This window comes from Capsicum annuum, chromosome 9 (assembly GCF_002878395.1).
Source record: "Capsicum annuum cultivar UCD-10X-F1 chromosome 9, UCD10Xv1.1, whole genome shotgun sequence".
Classification (NCBI taxonomy): domain Eukaryota; kingdom Viridiplantae; phylum Streptophyta; class Magnoliopsida; order Solanales; family Solanaceae; genus Capsicum; species Capsicum annuum.
The window spans coordinates 6,752,363-6,768,162 of NC_061119.1; the positions used below are offsets into that span (position 1 = coordinate 6,752,363).

Here is a 15,800-nt window from a genome sequence, read left to right on the forward strand (position 1 = left end):
ATTGATGGAATCACACTCTCTTAGAAATCAATTCCTTTATAGAAGTAGTTAATGCATTAGTAGCATTAATCACTACATCATGTTTTGCCCTGCAGTCTTGACATTTGCTAGGAGAGGCAAATTTTGTATAACTAGTATGATCATACTCATAATGGTTTTTTTTAAATACTATAAGAGGAGCATCATTAGCAACAACAACAGTACCACTACAACCACCAATAGCTCTAGCACCACTAAGACCATTAACAACAACAATCCCACCCTCCAAAATTATTTTTCTTGTAATGATTGTTGTTCCAAACAATTCAATTTTTACTCTGCTGGTGAACTTAGGGTCCGATTAAGTTTGCACAGGCCATAGAGTAAGTAAATGGCATCTTCAACTCTCGATTGGTCGCAACTAGCAACAGATGCACAATTTAACATAAATCATTACACATATTAGAGTGATGATTAGATCATTCAAGAAAATCTTTAACTAAAATAAAAATGTAATTATAATTGTACTTACTGCATCCTTCGGGGGGTGAAGAGATCAAAATTTTTTACATTTTTATCAGTTTTGTAGACCACCATCTCAGGATTCTTAGACAGGAAACTTCTTCCTAGTATTTCACTTATTGTCTTAAATAAGGTATGTCTTCAAACGCCCAAGCCTATAAAATAACGCCAATATGTCAAAACCATTATTGAGTAAGAAAATAAAAGATATCATAATAAAAGAAAGAAACATTTACCATGAAAGCCCATGGAAAGCCATATAAGTTAACTGTCTTTGGCGCTAACGGAGTCAACAAATATTTGACAATCACTTTTAAGCATACATAACCCCAAGGATAATTGTTAAACGCCTCAAGATGCTCGGAGAGAATTATTAAACCAACACTTATGTTGTTGTTAATATCTCTCGCCCAAAAAATATTATGTACAAACTAAACCAAGCACAATGACTGCTTGTGTTTCTTGAAAGTCTTTTAACTTTTAACGCTTTTATAAAATTTGTATTTTTGAAGCTTGGATCAACAATGGACACCAGTTCATCCCGATCACACGACTTGCCTTTTCCTTTTTTAGGTGTGCGTGGTGCTTTTTTGGGTTAGAATAGGTATAACCTGAGAAGGAGGATAACATTTTAGTCTAGGAACTATGGCTAACTCTTTCCAACCAAAACAAACGGGCATGCCACAGTAATTTATCCACACCTCATCCATCTTATCTTTATTTTCATACATAAACCTATACTTGAAAAGTTCATATACCATTTTCATTTAGAAATGAGCATTATTGTCCTCCAGCAAATCAAGATATTTCCCAAAGAAGCTGTCCCTAGAATAAGCATCCAATTTTTATTCTTGAAGTATTTTTCTAAAGGCGTTAAAATATTTTCCTATGGCTGACTTAACCACAAAATCACCCGTTAAATCTGTGGCACCATAGCACTGCATTCTCACAGGATAACGATCTATGCTGAAGGTTTTGACCAACTCTTCGACGGAAGGGCTATTAGCATTTGGATCATCTCTTTTGAAACATTCCTCTTTCCCATGTTAATCATATTCTGCTCCTGATTGAGATAACGCTTATAAAGCAAGCTCATAGAGAGGTAGATATAGCCTAGCTGATTCACTTGTTTCTTTACTTGGACTTGATTTTGTTTCTGTTCTTTTGCGAGCCACATTATCTAAAATTAACAGAAAGATAAAAAAATATATTATAGTTGATTAATGCATCGTCAAAAAAGGGTAACAGTAAATCTAACAAGAAAAATAATAAAATAACAGTTCCAACAGATCATTTATCTATTGCACCATGTAGTATATTTGTTGCAGTACAACAGATCATACATTATAGCAATATATGAGTGATCTGTTGGAACAGTTAAATAAGTTATTGCAATGGATGAGTAATGTATTGCAACAATACAAAATATATTACTTATCTATTGAGAAAAATGAATGGTCTATGCAGCAGATCACACATCTGTTGTAACCTCATCTGTTGCAACATATGAGTGATCTGTTGGAACAGTTAAATAACCTATAGCAACGGCTGAGTAATCTGTTACGACAATACAAAACATATCACTTATCTGTTGAGAATAATGAAGGGTCTGTGCAATAGATCATACATCTGTTGCAACATATGAGTTATTTATCGGAACAGTTAACAAACCTGTTGAGACGACTAAGTAATCTGTTGCGACAATACAAAAGAAATCACTTATATATTGAGAAAGATGAATGGTCTATGCAACAGGTCACACATATGTTGCAACACATAAGTGATTTGTTGGAAAATTTATCAATGGTCAATATTGTTTAGATTTATTCCAACATAGGGTCGTCTATCACGGTAGATGAATGATCAGTTGAAAAAATCAAGTCTTGGACATGTCATGTTGGAAGAGTGGATCAGATTTTATCCAACAGGAGGTTCATCGGGTGCATCAGATCATTAATCTGATGGTTCTTCCGTTGCATCATATGGTTAATCAGTTTCATCAAATTTTTTATGCGATGCTTCATGTATTGCAATATATGATTAATCTGTTGCGTCAAATAGTTAAATTGTTGCATCATATGCCAAATTTATTGAATCAGATAATTAATTTGTTGCATCAATATTTTAATCTGATGGTTCCTCTAGTGCATTAGATAGTTGAACTATTGAATCATATGACAAATATGTTGTATCAGTTGGTTAGTATGTAGCACCAGATGGATAACCTGTTGGAGAAAACAAAAAACAGTAGCACAATTTTATTCAACAGAAAAACAACAATATCACCTTTTTTACCAAGAACAAAAACAGAACAAATCAACCCAAATCGTTGTTTTGTTTTTATAAACAAAAAAAAAATCAAACTTTAAAATAAATGCAAAAAAAAATAAAAAATCATAATTCACTTCGAAAAGAGAAGAGAACAATACCAGAAATTAGGGTTTTATTCAGATCGTATTTTAAATAAAAACAAGAAAATTAAAATTGTTAACCAGTACTATAAGAGAAGCTGAATCAAGTTGCTTATTTTCTTCAAAACTAAAAAGGCCATAAATTTTTGCCTGTGAAAAAAGATAAAGAACGATGATGAATTCGAAACTGTTGTGGCCAGAGAGCAAGGCTGTCACATCGATTGAAGGTTGAAGAATTTAAAGTTGTTATGGCCGGAGAGCAAGGGTGTTGAAGGTTGAAGTCAAAAAGTAACTCGAAGACCAACTATTTGTCGTTGGATGTTGAAGTCGCCGAGGATTGAAAGGAGAAATATGCAGAACAGTTTTGAGAGTTAAGAGAAGATGCTGAGAGAGATAGAGGAGGGAGACTAGTTGATTTGGATTGAACAGGAGAACTAGAAGCCCAACTATTTATCGTCGAAGGTTGAAGTCGCCGAAGATTGAAAGGAGAAATTTGCAGAACTGTTGGTTGGGAGAGAGTTGAGAGAAGCTGTCGAGAGAAAGAGAGGTGAGAGACTAGTTGATTTGGATTGAAGAGGGGTGTGGGTTGGGTTGATTTGTATTTTTGTAATGATTAGAAAATTTTGAAAATATTAATCAAGTCCACAATAAATTTAATTAAGTTTCCTAATGATGTTTGACCCTTTAAGTTTGTCAATGTCACCAATCCTTCATTCAAGACTTAAAGACACCTTTCCTTCAATTTTCTTGAGTTATTTAGTTGTAAGATGAAGAGTGAGATTTCACATCTGTCGCGCCTTTTGTTGACTATTTTATAAGAAATACTATTTTATGCCATTTAATTCCAACAATATTATTTTTGTAGATAATCACACTATCATGGGATACATAATGAAGATTTTACATGATTTTCCTCCTAATTGTGTTGGGGATTGGAATATTATGGAGTCACATATGCAACACATGAGTATAGATTGAATAACTTAGAGTGTTATCAAACTATAGCAAAATCCTTATCAAAGTCACTTGTGATTTTTTTGTATCAATAAATTTACTCAAATTATATTTGTGTGGTAACTAAAATAATTTAGCTTGAACAATCAGTTTCACTAAAGCATCAACATTTCACTGTTATCCCTTCATTTCTACTTCTCTATACAGATTAGTGTTCGATTCTTTTCACTGATTAAAAAATGCTTGCGTTCTAGCTAGGAGAACCACATATTTCTTGCATAACCCTTCTTCCCAACCTTGCAATGAGCTCTAAAACCATAATTTTTGTCATTCTGCTGCTTCAAGAAATGTTTCAAACTGGCCCTCCTTGAAATTCTTCGCTTCTAGAGTGTTTGTCGCTTCCATGAGTTAAACTTTTATTAGCTAACATCAACATTATGCTTGCTTCTTTTAATGCATGTTTCTGTTTATAACATTGGGTTGCTCTTTGTTTTGACTCCACAGAAGGGTTTTCTATGTTTCCATTTAAACTGATTTTTTTTATGTGGTCAAATTGCATTCATATTAATCAAATTGATGATTAACAGATCTTCCCCTTCATGTGGTTACAGAAATCTTTCGCTGTGACGTTGGACCTGATGGGAGAATTATCATAAAAGGAGAGAGAGTGACAGGATAGAAAAGTTTTGCAAGAACAATATGGTTTTTGAGATGCAAACTCAGAACTTTGGCATTGTGAATTTCTGAGTTTGTGTGTTTGGATCTGATGGTATTTTTGAAGGCATTGTAAAGAAAAAAAAGCAGGTCCTTTAAGTGGAAGTAACATATTTACATCAAAATCTTTTATCTTTGTAAGTACCTTTACAGTCCAAAGTACTTTGTTTAGAGTTGCATGTGCATATTGACATTATTTCTGAACCAATTATGTTATTTCGCCATTTATCTTCCTGATCTATGAACAATCATTCTGCATTATTTTTGGGATGTGAAAATATTTTTTCATGTTGAGATTCATAAAGTTTTCGTTAGTCACTACTACAGAAATGTCTCTTTTACTGAACCTAATTCCGTGTTTCGCTTGTAGATGGTTGGGAAAATGCAAATTTAGAAGACCAGGACCAATGCTGTACTTGATTCCTGGACTTTCTACAGCTATTAGCTTTATTTTCATCAAGCTTTTGTTCTTTCCATTGTTAAGACTTACTAAGGGCATGGCTAACCGAACATAGCCACTTCTACAGATTGGGTTCAAACTAATATACTTTGTATTTTGTATTTAAAGACTAAATATTTTGTCCTTGTTGTTTAATTGGTTTGCTATGGTACTCATATATCCAGTAGTTTGCATCAGATTGGAACTTTTCAAATCGTGGGTTTTTGTTAGGAGGAAAATGATTTTCCAAAGAAATATTTTATGAAAAATTCATTCTTTTATGATATCATTTTCTAGATCATTTATCGATGTTTGATTAGAAGGGAATCCTAGGAGTAGCCGGTAAAGTTGTTGTCATGTGATTAGAAAGTCACGATTTCAAGTCATGGAAACAACTTCTTGTAGAAATTTGAGGTAAGGTTGTGCACAATAAACCCTTGTGGTTCAGCCCTTATTTGGACATGCACATAGAGGGAGATTTAGTGCATCGAGTATCATGGATGATTGAGCATGCCAAGGGTAAAACAGCTCAAGCTAATCTTTATTGGCTATCCTTAGCTTTCTGTATATCAGGATCTTCAAGGGACAACAACGAAATGCTGATGCTTTTGTGAGGTTGATATTTGAGTCATTGATTAGATATTCTTAAAATAAACACAAGTGTCTTTGATAAGGATGTTGTTCTAGTTTGATAACATTCAAAGTTATTCTATCTAATTGTGTGCTACTTATGTGACTCCACTATATTCCAATCCCCTACACAATTAGTGAGAGACTCTTGTAAAATTTTCATTATGTATCCCATTTTAGTGTTATTATCTACAAAAATAATATTTTTAGAAATAAATGACATAAAAAAGTATTTCTTTTAAAATAGTCAACAAAAGACGCGACAGATGTGAGATCTCACTCTTCATCTTAGAAATAAGTAATTCAATGATTGTGTTTATTCTGTGTAACACCCCAGCATTTACGATACATAAAAAGTGCTTGGAACGAGTCTTTAGGACCCCAATATCAAAGATAAACCACCTAAGATTGGGTTTGTATGGGTTGGGGGTGTTTATAGGCTTTCAAAAAGGATTTGCATCGCAAAATAGGGAATCCGTCGGAAGCCCTACGATGGGCTATTGCCTTGGGTTCGCTATGGGGTTTTCCCCACGAACCCCGAGGTTTGCTATGGGGTTCACTCCACGAACCCTGAGGTTTGATTGGGTTCGCTCTGTGAATCCCCTTCCGTACGTCGAAATAGTTTGATTTTTGTAATATTTTAAGAGCTTGTAGGCCATTTCACCCCACCAAGTCATTCTCAATCCCTTGTGTATGAGTGTAGATCCTTAAAAATGCTTTTACACCTCCGTAAATCCAAAATCATCATTCTAAAAGAAAGAGAGAAGAAAACTACCTTCGGTTTGAGTATTCAAAGCTCAACGGTAAACTTTGATTTAAATTCTCTCCATTAGTGGTACGTAGAGCGACCTATATCTTATGGGGTTTGAATTTATAAATGTTTGTATCGCTTTTAAGTGTTCAAGCTTTGAGATTTTCATTCACAACAAGAGCATGAATTTCAATATTTGCATCCAACCTCAATTGTGCTTCTTATGGGTTTATACATATGTATGTTTGCATATTGAATTGTGATTTGCGAAAATGATGAGGTTGTGAATGATTTCCTTGCCTAATTTCGCATGAAGAAGGTTTTGATAATTATCATTTGTTTGATGTGGCTCTTGTTTTTCAATGGTGGTTAATTGAATATGATTGAAAAGAATAATCCTTCTCTTAAAAGCTTTAACAGATTTCATGAATGAGAATCTTAACTAAACCACCATGATTACTGAAAGAGTTTTACTATGTGTTTATGAAAGAGACGACCACCTTAAGAGTTTAGCTTTAAAAGAAAAACATTTTTACTTAAGATTGCATAACAATTTTAAAAGAGTACTCTCTTATGACATTTGAGTCTTTGTGGTGTTCAAATGACATGATTTTGAATAAAAAGGGTTGTGATATGATGTGACTTATACTACTTGCAGATCTTGATATGACGATACCAAATCAGACAAACGCCATGACAGACTCAGATTAGACTAGACTACTGACTTTTCAAACTTCAGACCATGTTTTAAGAAATTATGCATGTTTTAAGAGGTTATAATATGAACATAAAGAGAGTTAGGTGGCTAACCGAGATGGCAAGAGTTTAGATAACTCATAGCCCAAAATCGTATTTTTATGATATGGGATTGATCTTGTCCTGAAATATGGATGATCATTGTATAGTTGCTATATGCAGTTGTACATCAGACTAGACACTTCAATCCTTGTGAGAAACTCGAATAGGGGGCTTGATCAACGAGTAAATGGTGGACCCCGCATAGCCCATGGGATTATTCAGACCATATCGGGAATGTCGCCTAGCTCAGAACTAAAGAATACCATGATATTATTTACCAAGTAGTTTTGGAATGAATTACATATTTTCAAACTGTTTTGATGTCATATGACCCCATGTTATGATTTTTATGATGCCTAGACTATTATGGTATTTTGAAAGTTATTTCTTTTGGCCGTTCTATGTTCCAATACATTCCAAGTATTGATCGTCCTTGTGGCTGTTGCATTTTCTCATAATGTAGGTTCTGAGGCACAGTTCCATGGTGTATCTCAACATTAGATTGCTTTTAGACATTTATAGTTAGTGAACCTCCCTTACTTCAGAATGCGCTTTATCTATATTTTGGCTTCTTTTTAATTTCATGGTCTTACCAGGGGCCTTGTCATGACGTAAACAAACTAGTGTTTCAGTAGAAGCTTCATAGACTGGTTAGACTGTATTTGAGTTTTCATGGAATCATGTCTTGATGTACCAAATTTTATTATGAACCATTTTCATATTTGAGTTTACCTTCAACTTTTCATTTGGTATGATTAATGCTTATGATAATATGCTAAGGAGCTCTTCATCCTTCATGGTTTAGGATGCCCGTCGTGGCCAAGGCCTTGGCTTGGGTCATGAAAAGCTTGGCATCAGAGCTTAATTCAGGGTCCCAAGGTGTCTACGAAGCTGTGTTGAGTAGAGTCCCTTTTATGGGTATGTAGCACACCACACTTATAAGGAGGAAGCTATGAGACAATTAGGAATGTCTCCTTTTTTATTTGTGTTGTGGTTTGTGCTATAGGGTCTGAATATTTCCTAACACATGACTTTTTGCATTTCAAACTATGCCTCCTCGAAGATCCAATGGACAGAACCCCTCAGCCGAAAACTTCATTCTTGTTAGGACAAATGCTGAAGATGTCCTCCCAACTCATGGGATATGGACCCGTTATAGAGCATGTACTCCTAATTTTGCTGCTCCTTCATGGGTTCCACCAGTCCCTAATAGCCCTTCTCGAGCTCTCTAGACTGGTGTGAACCGCACCTAGATCCCATAGAGAGATCTCAAATACTAAGTTTTGATAGTCTATCCACATGTTTTTTCAACTTGTGGCTTTACAGTCTTGTTAGTATTGCAATATGAGTTCAGTTATTGGTTCTTCTGAGATCACTCGGGTTGGCCAATTCATGAGGCTGAACCTACCCGCCTTTATGGGTACCAAGTTTGAGAAGGATCCTCTAGGGTTTGTAGATAAAATGGAGAAAATTTTTAGAGTCATGTATGCCGACGATACTAAGGGGGTAGAATCTATGAATTATCAGCTGAAAAAGGTGTCTCACCAGTTGTTTGAAGAGTAGGAAGAGTGAGGGTTGAGGCTGTTGAATCGGCATTGTGGGATAAGTTTGTAAGGACTTTTATGGATCACTTCTTTCCTCAGGCGTTGATGGAAGCCAAGGTTAAGGAATTTGTTAATATGATGTAAGGAAAGATGAGCGTCAAAGAATATGCACTGAAATTTACTCAGTTGTCCTATTATGCTCAAGAGTTGGTCTGCAACATGAGGGCTCATGTGAGGAAGTTTGCATTCGGTATTTCAAATGATCTGGTATTAGAATGTAAATGGGTAATGCTGAATATTTACATGGATATCTTCGAGATAAGTGTATATATACAGTAGGTTGAAGAGGAGAAAAAAGGCCTACAGAGGTAGAGAAAAAAGAAAGACAGATTTAGAGAGCCAAGTCTGTAGACCATTATACCAGTCAGCAGAAGGATGGAAAATGGGACAAGAAATGTTCCAAGAAGAAGTTTTAGGGTAATGCTCACTCTTCATCTAATGCACCTGCACCCAAACCAACAAGCAACCAGCGTTTCCAGCCTGTGGTTGACAAAGGATGCAAGGCTCTCAGTCTCAAGAAAGAGTTGTTCAATCAGCTAAGTTACACCCTCACGAAAACACCTGCGGGAAATTTCATCCAGGAAAGTGTCAGTATGGGACACTTGTGAGCTATAGTTGTGGTTAGGTTGATTACTTTAAGGGAGATTTTCCCATTGCCAAAGGAACTTATGGGGATAATAAGGCCTAATCTACTTCTTTATCCCTCTAGCTAAGGGTATCATATATAGTACAGGCGGGGGTTGTGAGCACTTGTATGCCTTATCCATATGTCAGGACTTAAATGGTTCACCAGATATAGTAATGGGTATGTACGAATCTTCTATCGTGATATATATGTGTTACTTGATCCTGGGTCTACCTTGTCTTATGTAACCCCTTATGTCGCAGTAATTTTTGGTTTTGAGCTCAAGAATATTTCTGAACCCTTCTTTGTCTCCACCCTTATTGATGATTTTATTGTTGCTAGATGAGTGTATGGAAATTGTGTAGTGTCAGTTTTTCACTGGGATACTATAGTTAACCTTGTAGAACTTGATATGGTGGATTTTGATGCTATTTTAGGATGGATTTGCTCTATTTATGTTGTGCTACATTATATTGTAGAACCAGAAAGGCCACCTTCTATATCCCTAAAGAGCCATATAGAATGGGAAGTGTATTCTCTTACACCTAGAAAGAAGTTCATATCTTATCATAGAGCCTATAAGTCATAACTAAGGGTTGTTTGTATCACCTTGTTCAGGTCAATGATTCTTGCACTGAAAATCATTCTTCCCATTCAGTCCCAGTAGTTAATGAATTTTCTGAAGTCTTTTTTGATGACCTCCCGGGGATACCCCAGTCAAGGAAATAGACTTTGGTATTGACTTGTTGCAAGACACTCTGCCTATTTGTATTCCACAGTATAGAATGGCCCCTGTGGATTTAAAAGTATTGAAAGAGCAGTTAAAAGATTTTCTTGATAAGGGATTCATTCATCCTAGTGTCTCCTCCTAGGGTTCTCATGTTCTCTTCGTGCGTAAGAAATATGGATCCCTCCGTATGTGTATAGATCACTGTCAGTTGAATAAAGTTAATGTCAAGAATAAGTACCCTCTTCCCAGAATTGATGATCGTTTTGAACAAGTTTAGAGTGCTAGATGTTTCTCTATGATAGACCTCCATTTGGGTTATCATTAGTTGAAGGTTAGGGATGCTGACATTCCCAAAACAACTTTCCAAACCTGATATAGTCACTATGAATTAATAGTTATGTCCTTTGGACTGACTAGTCCCTTAGTACGTTTGTGGACCTCATGAATAGGGTGTTCTTTCAGTTTTTGGACCTATTTGTTATAGTTTTCATCGAAGAATTTTGGTTTACTCCCAGAGTGAGGAAGATCATGCTAATCACCTCAATATCATGATTTAGACCCTTAAGTATCATGAGTTGTATGCCAGATTCTCTAAGTGTGAGTTATGGTTCAGTGCAATAGCTTTCCTAAGACATATTATTTCTAGTGACAGAATTAAGGTTGATCCCTAAAATATTAAGGCAGTGTAGAAATGGCCCAAACCCATAACTCCAATAGGCATTCAAAGCTTCTTGGGTTTGGTAGGATATTATAGGAGGTTTGTGGAGAGTTTTTCATCCATAGTTGCTCCACTTGCTAGGTTGACTTAGAAGAAGGTAAAGTTTTTGTAGTCTGAAACTTGTGAGAATAGTTTTGAGAGATTGAAAGACAAGTTGACTACTGCACTTATTTTGACCCTTCCCGAGGGTACAAAGGGTTTTATGGTATACTATGATGCATCTCGGGTGGTACTTGGGTGTGTACTTATGAAGCATAGTAAGGTGGTGTCCTGTGTATCCAGGCAGATAAATTTCCAAGAGAAAAACTATCCCACACGAGATTTAGAGTTGGAGGTTGTGCTTTTTGCACTCAAAATTAGGAATCATTATCTTTATGGAGTACATGTTTACATATTTATTGATCATAAGAGTTTTCAGTACATATTTACCCCGAAGGAGTTGAATCCTAGGCAGAGGTGGTGGTTAGAGCTGTTTAAGGATTATGATATAAGACTGCACTATCAGTTAGGTAAAGCTAATATGGTTGCTGATGCTCTTAGCAGGTTAGCCAAGGGAAATTTTTCTCATGTTGAGGAAGGAAAGAGTAATTTGGTCTAGGATATTCATTGGCATGCTAATTTGGGTGTTCGACTCCTAGACTCCGAGGATGGAGGGTTGTTTGTCCAAGAAGTATCTAAATCATCCGTATGTACTGAGGTTAAGAAAAAACAAGCCAAAGATCCCAAACAGAAGCAAATAAAGAAAGATGTTGTCCAGCAAAAGGTTATGGCATATAAGATAAGAGGAGATGGTATTATGAGATACCAAGGTAAGTCATTTTTGCCGAATATGGATGGTTTACTAGAAAGGATTCTTGATGAAACTCATACTTCTAGGTACGTTGTTAATCCTAGATTTACTAAGATGTATCATGATCTAAAGGAGATTTACCGAGGGAATAGCATAAATTGAAATGTTGCTAACTTTTTAGATAAGAGTTTGAATGGCCAACAAGTTAAGGTGGAGCACTTGAGTCCAGATGGTACCTCCCAGGATATAGCTTTGACTTTATAGAAGTGGGAGATGATCAACATAGACTTTATTACTGGACTCACGTGAAACCGAAACCAATATGGTTCAATATGGGTTATTGTGGATAGGATGACCAAGACAGCTTACGTTTTGCCTGTGAGGACTAATTATTTGGGAGATGATTATGTAGAGTTGTACATTCAAGAGACAGTTTATTTGCATACGGATTCAGTGTCCATTATATCCTATCAAGGTGTGAAATTCTTTTCTCAGTTTGATGGTTTTTTTAGAAAGGTTTGGGCACCCAATTAAACCTTAACACCGTTTCCCACCCTCAAATGGATAGGAAAGAAAAATGTGCCATTCAGATTTTAGAGGATATGTTAAGGGCTTGCATAATTGACTTTAAAGGTAGTTGGTTAGATCACTTGCCTCTAATTGAATTCGCCTATAACAAAAACTTCCACTCTAGCATCCAAATGGCTTCTTTTGAGGCTCTCTATGAAAGGAGGTATAAATCATCAATTGGTTGATATTAGGTGGGTGAAACTCGTTCATTTGGATCGGACCTTGTCCATTAGGAGATAGAGAAAGTGAAATTCATTATAAAGAGACTTAAGACCACCTAAAGTCGCCAAAAGTCCTATGCCAATGTAAGAAAAAAGGGAGCTAGAATTTGAGATTGATGATTGGGCATTTTATAAAAGTCTTCCCTATGAAGGGAGTCATGAGATTTTGGAAGAACGGAAAACTTAGTCCTCATTACATAGGTCTTTATCAGATTGCGAGGAGGATTGGTGGAGTTTCATATGAGTTAGATTTTCTTACAAGTTTAGCTTCAGTTCATCCTGTATTTCATATGTCAATGCTTAAGAAGTGTATTGGAATCACTCACTTTTGTTTCCAGCTGCAAACATTGGTGTGAAGGATTCCCTGTCATATGAGAAAAACCTATAGCGATATTAGATCGGCAAGTTTGGAAGTGGAGAAATAAGGATATAGCTTTGTTGAAGTATTGTGGAGTAAGCAAACGGTAGAGGAAGCTACATGGGGACCAGAGGATGATATGCGTACCCATCACTTTTCGAATCATCAGATGATATAATGGATGGTATTAATGTTATCTTGATAAATTTATTCCATTTAACTCTTTAAATCATTCTTAATGTGTTTCAAGTAATCATTCGGGGATGAATGATCCCAATGGTGTATGTGTGTGTGGATAATGTAATAACCCAACCTTTCCGATGCTTAAAAAGTTCTTGGATCGAGTCTTTAGGAGCCCAATATTTAAGATAAACCACTTAAAATTGGGTTTGAATGGGTTGGGATGTTTTTAGGCTTAGAAAAGGGCTTTGCATCGCGAAATGGCGACTCTGTTGTATCCCCACATTGTGGATATCGCCGCAATGAGATACAACTTAAAGTTTTCTATAAGGTTTTCCCAACAAACCCTAAGGTTCGCGATAGGGTTCCCCCATCAACCTTGATTTTCATGATAGATTTTGCCCACGAACCCTGAGGTATGATGGGTTCGCTCCGCGAACCCCCTTCCGTACGTCAAAATTAGTTTGTTTTTTTAATATTTTAAGGGACTGATTTTCTTTCCCGATTTTGCATGAGGAAAGGTTTTGATAATTATCATTTGTTTTCATGTTGCTCTTGTTTTTCAATGGTGGTTGATTGAATATAATTGAGAGTAATCCTTATAGTAAAAGCTTTAACAAATTTCATGAATGGGAATTCTTAACTACACCATGATTATTGGAAGAGTTTTACTATGCGTTTATGAAAGAGATGACCACCTTAAGAGTTGAGCTATGAAAGAAAGATATTTTTACTTAAGCTTTCATAACAATTTTAAAAGAGAACTCTCTTATGACATTTTAGTCCTTGCGATGGTCAAATGACATGATTTTGAATAAAAAAGGCTATTATATGATATGGCTTATATGGCTTCCAAGTCTTGGTATAACGATACCAAATTAGACAAATGTCATGACAGACTCAGACCAGACTAGACTACAGACTTTTAAGACTTCATATCATGTTTTAAGAAAGTATGCATATTTTAAGAGGTTAAAATATTGTCTTAAAGAGAATTAGGTGGCTAACCAAGAAGGCACGAGTTTAGATAACTCATAGCTCGAAACCATTTTTGGATGATACGGGATTGATCTTGTCCTGAAATATGGATGATCATTGTATACTTGCTATGTGCAGTTGTAGACCAGACACTCCAATCCTTGCGGAAAACTCGGATTGGGGGCTTGGAAGACATGTCAATGTTGAACTTTGCATAACGGTTAGGATTTTTCAAATCATGTCGGGTATGCCCCCTAGATCAGAACTAAAGAATAACATTGTGTTGTTTACAAAGAAATTTTAGATTGAATTACATGTTTTCAGACTATTTTCATGTCATATGACCCCATGTTATGGTTTTTATGATGTTTTTACAATTATGATATTTGGAAAGCTATTTCTGTTGGCCGTTCAATGTACCAATACATTTCAAGCATTGACCGTCCTCGTGGCGGTTGCGTTGTCTCAATAATGTATGTTTTGGGACACAGTCCCGTAGTCTAGCTCAACAGGAGATTTCTTTTGTACATTCAAAGTTGGTGAGCCTCCCTTAATTCGGAAGACACTTTATCCATATGTTGGTTTCATTTTAGTTTCATGAACCAACCGAGGGCCTAGTACCGGCTTAGAAAGACTAGTGTTTCAGTAGAAGCTTCGTAAACAGGATGGATTTTTATGGATTCATGTCTTGATGTACTAATTTTGATTATGAAAATTTTTTATGTCTCAGTTACTGATACAAGAATAATGGCCGCCTTAGCTTTCGATGACATCATTCAAAGTCACTATGTGAAGAATCAAGCTTTGATCACATGGATGGTATGTGATCATACTTGGAGGGGATGCATTGAGCCTACCATTGATCAAACCCGAGTGTGGACGATTGCTTGGAGCTTTGAAGGCTTAAGGACACTCTGGTTTTGACCACCTTTGTTGGTTCACGGTTTTGGTTCCCTTTATTAAGGGCATTTTGGTCACTTAGCCTTAGGGGCATTTTGGACAATTCATATTATTTTCCAACACACCAAGGCCAGCCTTGGTCATTAAGGGTAGTGTAGTCGTTTTTGGCTTCTTTTGTAATATACGATAAGTAGGATTTTCTTAGGTTTTATCTCATTAGTTTATGAAAGATGAAAGATTGAAACATTAAAAATCCTCTCTTGAGAGTAGAACACTTAGTCTTAGTTAAGGCTTGGAAAAGCTAGTATTGCTCTTTGCTTGGAAACGATGGATCTTGAGGTGAGTTGATTCCCTTGGCGGTCGCCGTAAGAGTGCGGTTTCGATTATTACATTCATTAGGGGTTTTTGAGTTTAATACACTCTTTAGTTCTTAATCTTGTAATAATCTTGGTCTCACTATCTATCCTTTACTTTTGTTGTTGTCATCTTTTGTAGTGGACTGTTTTGGGTCCTTTATTGAATCTAAAACTTGTATTATTGTTATTCATCTTGTTCGTCACATTTTTTAGCTGTTTTTGGTGTTATATATAGCATTGTATCTTGCATTCTTCTTTTTGATAGCGAATCCGAGAGTGGTCTCCATCTTGGTCCTCGGATCCTTAAGATTGGGGACTGATTTGGAGTGTATTTTGTGCCTTCTGTTGTCTTTCTCGTATCATTTGGTATCAGAGCATGGCTTGATCTTGTTCCCACAAGATCAATCTTGGGGTTGTTAGTTGAAAAATCAAAAAACAAAAATTTAATAAAAAAAAAAGTTGAAATCTGAAAATTCCTAAAAAATAGCAATCTGTCCATTTTGTGTTCTTGGCCGAAAATTGTGTTCTTGTTGTGTATTGGCCAATATTTTTTTTTCTTTGTTGTCTCTAAG

At 35.9% G+C, this 15,800-nt stretch overlaps 1 long non-coding RNA gene across 2 annotated transcripts; it reads left to right on the forward strand.

The window, feature by feature from the left end:
• Positions 1-6,090: 6,090 nt before the first annotated feature.
• Positions 6,091-15,359, forward strand: LOC124886995. 2 transcript variants are annotated; one of them, XR_007044399.1, is made up of 2 exons: positions 6,091-6,484; positions 14,703-15,359. It is a non-coding gene; the product is annotated as an uncharacterized LOC124886995 (long non-coding RNA). The 2 variants fall into 2 exon arrangements; XR_007044400.1 differs by having other exon boundaries at positions 6,091-6,452.
• The last annotated feature ends 441 nt before the right edge of the window (positions 15,360-15,800 follow it).